Source organism: Limulus polyphemus, unplaced genomic scaffold (genome assembly GCF_000517525.1).
Source record: "Limulus polyphemus unplaced genomic scaffold, Limulus_polyphemus-2.1.2 Scaffold25, whole genome shotgun sequence".
NCBI classification, from domain to species: Eukaryota; Metazoa; Arthropoda; class Merostomata; order Xiphosura; family Limulidae; genus Limulus; species Limulus polyphemus.
Window position 1 is genome coordinate 587777 of NW_013665635.1, and position 8469 is coordinate 596245.

The window sequence follows — 8469 nt, forward strand, 5'->3', positions numbered from 1 at the left end:
TAGGTTATGAACCAAACTAAATAACAGTAAACCTGTTTTTGATTTACGGTATTTTCTTATTTTGATATCTTGTGTTTAGAACAATATATACTAATTTGTAAAGTATCAAATTGAAGTTTTGTTCAATAAAAATCTTTCAAATGCGACTGTAGCTTTTTTTTTCCCCGAACACTTTGTCTTCAAAATAAGGGTGCGTCTTATATTCCGAAAAATACGGTAAATAGCACCTGGACCACTACCATATCTGACCTATCCGAGTCATCCTGATGGGCCCTGGTATTGGATGAAAGGTCTTGCTGGCACTGGCTGATATAATATTACATATTCTTTACTTTCACTCATAGGTTCTTTGAATTAGATTCTTACTCTTGTTCGATTCACTAAAACTTGGGATATCACAAACAGGTTACAACTAAACCACATATCATTCTTCTCTAGAGTATAAACAGATGATATTACTATTACTATTACTTTGGTGGTATTTTCAGGTCAAGCTAATTTTCCTTAGAGCAGTGGGGTAGCTTCATTGAATACATTGAGATTCGTAAAGATATTTATCAAGTAGTTCTGAGTTGCTTAAACAACTGAGTTCGTGAGAATAAAATAGAGACAGGACACAATGTAAAAAAGTGTGAGTAACTGCTTCTCGTCGACGGACGGTCGCTTTCACTAGATCAAAGATAACATCTATCGTACTGATTTAACCAAGATAATTTAACTCATTTACACCAGAATATTTAACGGAGGTCGTAACTTCAACGTATCATCTGACCTACCACTGGAGGACGCCGCTGTAGACATCCTTTCACAATATGCAGTGTTACAACCATACCCCCATCGGTAGACCAAGTATTACCTCAAGAGAACAAAGACAGCTAGAATGAAAGCAAATTAATGACTTACTTAACTAAGTGTTATGTAAAACCTGTATATAAAAGAATAACTGACAAATTCCGAAAAGTACTATGGGTTGAAAATACGGTAGAATACCGTGTATTTTCAACTCAAAAGCCACCAGTAATAGTAATACGTGCCCAAAGTAATCATTTTAATTAAAATGACCGTCAATGTGTACCACAAAAAGTTATTTATCCAATCATTCAAAATATAACAACATTCTAACTATTCCTTCCACAAACAACCCAAACAAATACTTATCGATGAATTTTTAAAACTGTCAAGCGTATGTATTATGAATAGTTTTATAATAATATTTCGTCGTCACGATATACGTAAACAAAAGCATCTCTTACTCTTAGGATCCTTATGTTATGTACACCATAAACAACAGGCCGTAGTTTTAGATGTACAATTTAATAAAGAAATGGAATAAACACGAATAACAATACATACGCTTCAATTTTGACGTAAAAGGCTGAGACACATAAACTGCATTAAATTTAGTACTCGGTATTGTTTTTCTACGCACGTGGCAGTGATCATAACTCGTTGCCATATGCGTACGATTCGATCATGTAGCAATAAAACGTTATCTGAGAACAAATTACCATATAATTTAAATAATATGGTATTTTACTTATACCTATTTATGATAAATGATATTTTCAAAAGACAATTAACTTTTTTAAAACATATACACTTTTAAAGCTCTTGAAGTCGTACATATTTTCATTCGCAACACACTAACTTTCGTTTTACTTTTAGGCTTAAGCTGCCGCGTGAATTTACCACATCATTTAATTTTAAGGTGTAATTAATATTAATAATGTAATATAAAATTTAATATCAATACTAATAAATTTTGACTAAGTTTAATCAATAACGAGTAATACTACTCACAAGTGTATGGAAGTATTTATGCAAAATTAAGGACGGAGCTACTACGCCACAGCTGAGGTTACACGATAGTTTCTGAAAAGGTTTTAGTATCCTCTCCACCCGCTTCTTCCCTGCATTGCTTCACAGTACGTGGCATTGGCACGAGACACGGCAACGAAACCTTACAGAGATATCATGTGCTGCCATCTGATGGAAGCAATAAAAATGAAGTTTGTTACGACTTTCGCGGAAAGCTACTCGTTGGCCGTACCTAATTTAACAGTGATAGGAGGGAAGGCAGCTAGTCAACACCACTCACCGCCAACTCTTTAACCAACGATTAATGGGACTGACCGTCACAGAATAACGTCCCTATGGCTGAAAGGGCGAGCAAATTACGAGTCGAGCGTCTTTACCATCAGATCATGCTAGGTCTCAGAGTTATATCCATAAGCTTCCTTTGATGGAAAACAGGTTTACGGATTTGTCATGAAGAAGTCGGCACTCATTTGATAATATCATTGCATTACTTATCCGTCATTCACACAGTAAATATGATATACGAAGTACAAAATAATTTAATGCACTCAAGTATTTTGTTTGTTATGAAGCACAAAGCTGCACAATTAGCTATTTGTGCTTTTCATATCGCAGGTATCGAAACATGATTTTAGTATTATAAGCCCTCGGACTTACCACTGAGCCAAGAGGGGGCGCAACCAACTAAAATTGAATAAATTTATGTCATATAAAATTTGCTGAAAAATATATTTATCAAATACGGTTCAAAGGCTTTCTCCACAAGATTTATATAGATATTTAATTAATATAACCAAATAACCTTGAAACTAGCATAATTTTACAGTTGATATACAGTCTCAATATAAAATCGTTTTTCTGCTTTATTCGTGCAAGTAAACTGGTAAAATTCAAACATATCAAGTGCCAAAAGAAAAATGTAAGTTTAGAAGCATTTATTATAAACACATTTCAAATATCTCCCTTGACTCATAATAAACGTAGGATTAGAAATAAAATGCACTGATATTTTTTCCACGTTGATTGAAGGTTTATTTGACGCAAGCTTTTAACTACAGTATTGGATCTCCATCAGACTCAATTGTGCATTTCATTAAATTTGAAATATGTTTACAGGTTTCTATTTTTAATTGCATAATCCCAGTTGATTTGCATTGCATAGTCTTTAAAAATACACAATAAATTAGAACACAAGCCGTTTTAACCATAAACTTAGGTTAAACATCCTATTTATAACATTATATACAGATTTTCTACATTCTTCTGTATTACATCAATCTTTTATTAATACTCCAAAATTTTAGAAATATTAATCAAATAAACATGTTCTACAAGCAAACAAATGTTAAACCTATGTCAAAGTTCTATACAAAGTTGTTTCTTTTTTCTTCTGCTGATTGTTTTTTTAAAATAAGAGGTTTCTGCTTGGTGAAAAAAAAATTCCAGTATGTAGCTGCTATAGCATACTTTTAAAGACTGGATAAGTTGGCTGATGGGATAAATCAATAATGTCATTGCACAGGCCTTTATTTTAAAGTATAAATATTCAATCTGATATACCATCTAACTGTTTTATGTAATAATGTGGTTTTCTTCAAAAACAAATAATTGAAATAAAAATACTAAAGCGAAAAATCCATTTACTTGATATTTAATTCTAAATAAAAAATTACAAAGTAAAATCTAAGAACCTTTAAAGAAAACTTTGATACAAAGTTGCATAAAGCTCTTAATGTACCTTATCAGTGATACTTAAACTCCATTCTAGTGTACATAATTAGTCTTGTAATATTAAAAAAAAAAATTAGGAAGCTAAAACCTAATCTCTTTTTTTTATTAATTTGGATTTTCTGATAGCTATATTTTATACGCAAATATCTGTACTTTGTTAGGAAACAAACTTTCACTTTACTATCAATATGAAAATTTTAGAAGCTTGTAAGTTCTCTGCATTTGCTGTATTTCAGAAGTTTAAATATATACATATACTACAGATGTGTACAATGAAACATTAAAGCCAGTGTACACAGGTATAATAGCAAATTACTGCTGCTGCTATACTCTTTGGAAATCGATATTGTTAAACACAATAATTCTTGATTTTTTTATGATCTAAACTTAGTATTTTCAAAAGAGGGTTATTATCCTAAAAATCTAAGCTGTATTATTAAATAAACCAATAATAAATAATATGAAATTAACCTTCACAGAACTGTAAGTTTGAGTTATTCAAACTCTAATTCTCATTCATAACATTATAATTTCATAAAAACACCGGATCATAACAAAGTTCAAAATAATGTAACTGATATTGTAAGTATAATGCTTCAAAATACTTTAATAATATTGGAAAATAAAAATTCTGGGGGAAAAATTCAGTAAAGTGAATCATACACTTGATGCAATATTATAATCTAAGGAGTCAATAAAACTTATAAAATACATTTACTATTTGTTCACTATGAACCTTCAATTTATTGCATACATACACTAAGAAAAATTTTGAATTACAAATAGTTCTTTATCTGTATATTTAAATGCATAAGTGTATACCAGAACTATATTAACGTATATTAATAAACTTCAGCATCTAATTTCATAGAACATGTTGGACAAGAACATAATTTACAACCCTTTAACACACAATAAAGGTCAACACAAAAAAAACCTTATCACACATTTTAAAAAAACAGGTAACGCATCCTGTTAAAAGACCAATATATAATGATGTCCTTATTAATATACTTTTCTTTAAATAAAAAGTTAAAAAATTAGTTAGTGAAGAAAAATCTGAAGATTGAAAAGTGACTGTACAGAGAATACAAAGAAACCAACACGCATTAACCAAAACAATCTTAATTATATTTGTAGTAAGACAATAGTATTAGGCTTAGTGTACTTTCGAACACTACATAGGGTTTTTCCACACACACAAAAAGTACAATAGTATTTCAAACACACTGTGTCTGCCTCAACCACTTGTTGAAATATTACTATTCTCTCATCCTTCAGCAAAAAACATAGAGGACTGAATAAAAACTGTATTGTTTAAAAACACAATAAGCCTAATACTGTTGTTTTATAGGAAATATAATTAGTATAATCATGCTTTACCAGCAAAAAGCATTCACACCATAACAATACAGATCTTAGTTTAGAAAAATGTTTACTTGGAACAAAGAATTTTTCACTTTATGAGAATAAAATAAGTAAAAGTGCCTGGATAATGGGTGTAACCAGGGTAAAAAGTAAGATCCTAATATGGACTGATGAGAAATTTCTATATATTTTACATTATTTTTCAAAAGTAAAATTAACTATCAGATGGTGATTAAAAACAGGCTGGGTTTAACACTTAAAGCTCATATAAACTGACATTCTTTTATTTGATTAAAATTTTAAAAACCTCTCATATTTTCTTTCAACTACTTTTTTTCCATCCAAAAATCATGTACAGATTTTTTTACTCGAAGAGAGGAAACTGAATAAAATGTTGGTGACCAAAAAACTAATTACATGTTCTTTTCATGTTGATTAATGTAAACATATTTATTATTATTTTTAAATGAATGAAGAATGTTGTCCCCGAGAGAAAGATGTTCCTGATTCCAAAAAATCGCCCTCAAATACCTTAAATTTACTTTCTTATAGTTGTTATGAAGTCTGCAGCAGAAATAAACATTCAGCCAATTATTATTAGCATTGGTGTAGCATCATCATGTGACAACACTGGTGTAGTCAAAATAAGTAAACCCTTGAATATGTCATGGAATACTTTCCTGTTCACTTTTTAAACAGCAAAATCTTAAAATAGATATACATACATACACGACAGTAACTAATAAAGCAAGTGTCCCTAGTTTTGCTTTAAAAAAATATGGTCACCATATTATAAGGTCAATCCGATTCAGGTTAGTGATTATGCAGAATTTCATATGCACTTATTAAATTATAGCATAGGTAAAAAAATAAAAGATCTTTGGTGTATTTATAAACAAATATCAATTACTTATCTACCTAATCTTTAGCTCCAACTGTTTCATGTTTTATAACTTAAAGCATTTAACTTTTGGTCTACTTATATTTGCAGAAATTTGTAAGATGAAATTGTATGCATTAACATTACTTAGAAAGATGTTTTTCCAAAACATATAAATCTTGTATAAAAGCATAAACAGTAGTTTTCTGTTTGTTCTACCATATCCAGTGTTTATAATCAGTTACATCTCTGATATAAAACTTCACAACCCACTACACATACCAAACTAAAAGGCACAAACTGAATTCTTAATTACTGTTTGCATTTTTACCAGTACCACTATTTATAAATAAAGATAAAACTTTTTGATATATAACTGACACATACATACAGAAGGTTGAAATAAGTATCTTGAAAATTATCAAGATTCTCCTAAACCTTTTTGTTGTAATGAAGTTATATTTTTAGTTTTCCAATTTATTCTTGCACAAAACTACATAAGGGTTTATCTGTGTTAGCTGTCCTTAATTTGGAACTGAGAGACTAGAGGGGAGGCAACTAGTCAACAGTACTCATCACCAATTCTTGGGTTCTCTAACCAAACAGTAGGATTTTACCATCACTCTTATAATGCACCCATGGCCCAAAAGTGTGAAGCACGATTTTACAGCAATCTCCCTCAGTCAGCAGCATTTACTACCTATATAACTACTCTTAACTAAATAGCAAGGTTCACTTTTAATTTTATAAAGCACTCACAGCCGTAATAGCAGTGTATGTATTTCACAAATTATACAAAAATTTAGTATTAATTAGAAACAAAAAATGAATTATTTACTGATAGTGTGATGTTTATTTAAGACTTCCTCTGTATTATATTTCAAATTATTTTAATGTATTTTATATTCCAAACAAGTTTTTTGAACAAATAAGATTGATTTTGATTTAGAAAAATGAAAATAGATTTAGAGCATTAAAAACATTTACAAACAAGTACTTGCTTTTTTTTACCTTAGTTGAAGATGGACATTTTTTCCTAACAAAATGATCAAGAAAAGAAAACACTAGCTACTCTGAACATGAATAAGTTATCATTCCAGTTTATGAAGACAGTAAATACTGTGAATTATGATTAGCAATGGAAATGTGTTAACAATACATAGTTATTTTCTGATTAAAGGTATTACAACATTACGAAGATTCCGTGTTTTTCTTCCCACATAAAAGGCCATATACTTTTGCTATGACCTTCATTTGATGAAGTTTGGACAGGATATAGTTAACAACAAATAGCTGAAAACAAAACAATAATTACACACTTTTTTGTTCTGTACATAAAATATTTGTATTTTCAGGCTGGAACTCACATGATCCAGGTATATTTTACCTATCACTATTACACACCTTTACATCTCATATGGTATGGTAGCCGAGATTTCTAAATTCACAAATGTATATTTGTTTTAAAACAATGCAACCAATACATCCCAAATGTAGGAACAATAACCTGGCTATTAATTAATAATGATATACTTAATATTAAATGATTAAAACTAGTATTTACAGCCACTGTTAAAGGGCCATGAATTTATAAAGTGGCACGGTAAAAACTGTTATCGAAACATGCCTATCATCTTGCTAGATAACAGTATTGGTGATGTGTCTAAAATACAAGTCAATAGATATTTAAACATGCTTAACAAGTATTGCATGGGCTGGAGCAAATGAAATTTATAGTGTAAAAGATATACGAGAGAGGCTTTGAAAAATCTTTTGATACAGGTATAGACTAAGCAATTAAAATTTGTAATAAAAAAAAGAAACTTTTTGTCATTATATAATCTTTTTCAAATCACTTCCAAGAGTCTACTGTAGATGAAGAGAAACAGACTAAAGCTATAATTATCTTCCTTTTTGTGTTTTACTTGTATAAAAATTGTTTATGTTGTGTTTCATTTAAACTATGTTAATTAACGAAAAGAAACCTCAAAATGCATCACATGAAATTATGGTCGGATGAAGCACAAAAAATAATTATTTACAAAAGAAATAAATTATTGATAGCTATCAATTTCTGGTTGCACAATATATTTCAGTTTTTGTACTTGGCAAAAGAAACAAGCAAAATGTTAACATGGAACACTGTATTTGTGTCAGTATTAATAAGATGCCCATTTTAAATTTAAAATTATCTGTGAAAATTTACCATTTCCTAGTCAGCCCAAAGTTGTACAATTTCCACTTCTGATGAAATACGGTTTGTTTCACAGAAAACTTGAAAAACAAAATCACATAAAACTAGGATTTGTGTAAAACAGAAAAAAATATTGGTGGCTATCAATTCCTTTCTAAAAATTATTTTTCAATTTTGGTACTTGACAAAAAAAAATAAGCAAAATTTTAATCTCATAGAACATCACATTTGCATTAATATTAATAAGGTGATTGTTTCCGGATTTAGTTATGTATAAATTTATAATTTTTTTCTTGTCAATTTAAGTTGCACAATTCCCACTTTTGATGAAATAAGTTGATATATATGTATTCAAATATAGCTTGTTTTTACACATGGAAATACTTCAACAGCAAATTTATTTATTAAAATCAACAACATCTACACTGTGAACACAGTGATCCTGCATAGCTGAACTCTTCTGATACCTGGTTTCCTT

General features: G+C 29.7%; 1 protein-coding gene across 4 annotated transcripts in view; it reads right to left on the bottom strand.

Moving 5' to 3' along the window:
• Window positions 1-1913, bottom strand: part of LOC106459117 (tyrosine--tRNA ligase, cytoplasmic-like) — a 33569-nt gene extending 31656 nt beyond the window's left edge. Inside the window, exons 1-2 of one of the 4 annotated variants that reach the window (XM_022385539.1) lie at window positions 1801-1907; window positions 777-856 (exon numbers count right to left, since the gene is read on the bottom strand). The gene's annotated coding sequence lies outside the window, so the exon portion shown is untranslated. Of the gene's footprint in view, window positions 1-776; window positions 876-1800 lie in introns of all 4 variants that reach the window. The other 3 variants (XM_022385537.1, XM_013918720.2, XM_013918706.2) reach the window with 3 other exon arrangements.
• Window positions 1914-8469: the final 6556 nt, after the last annotated feature.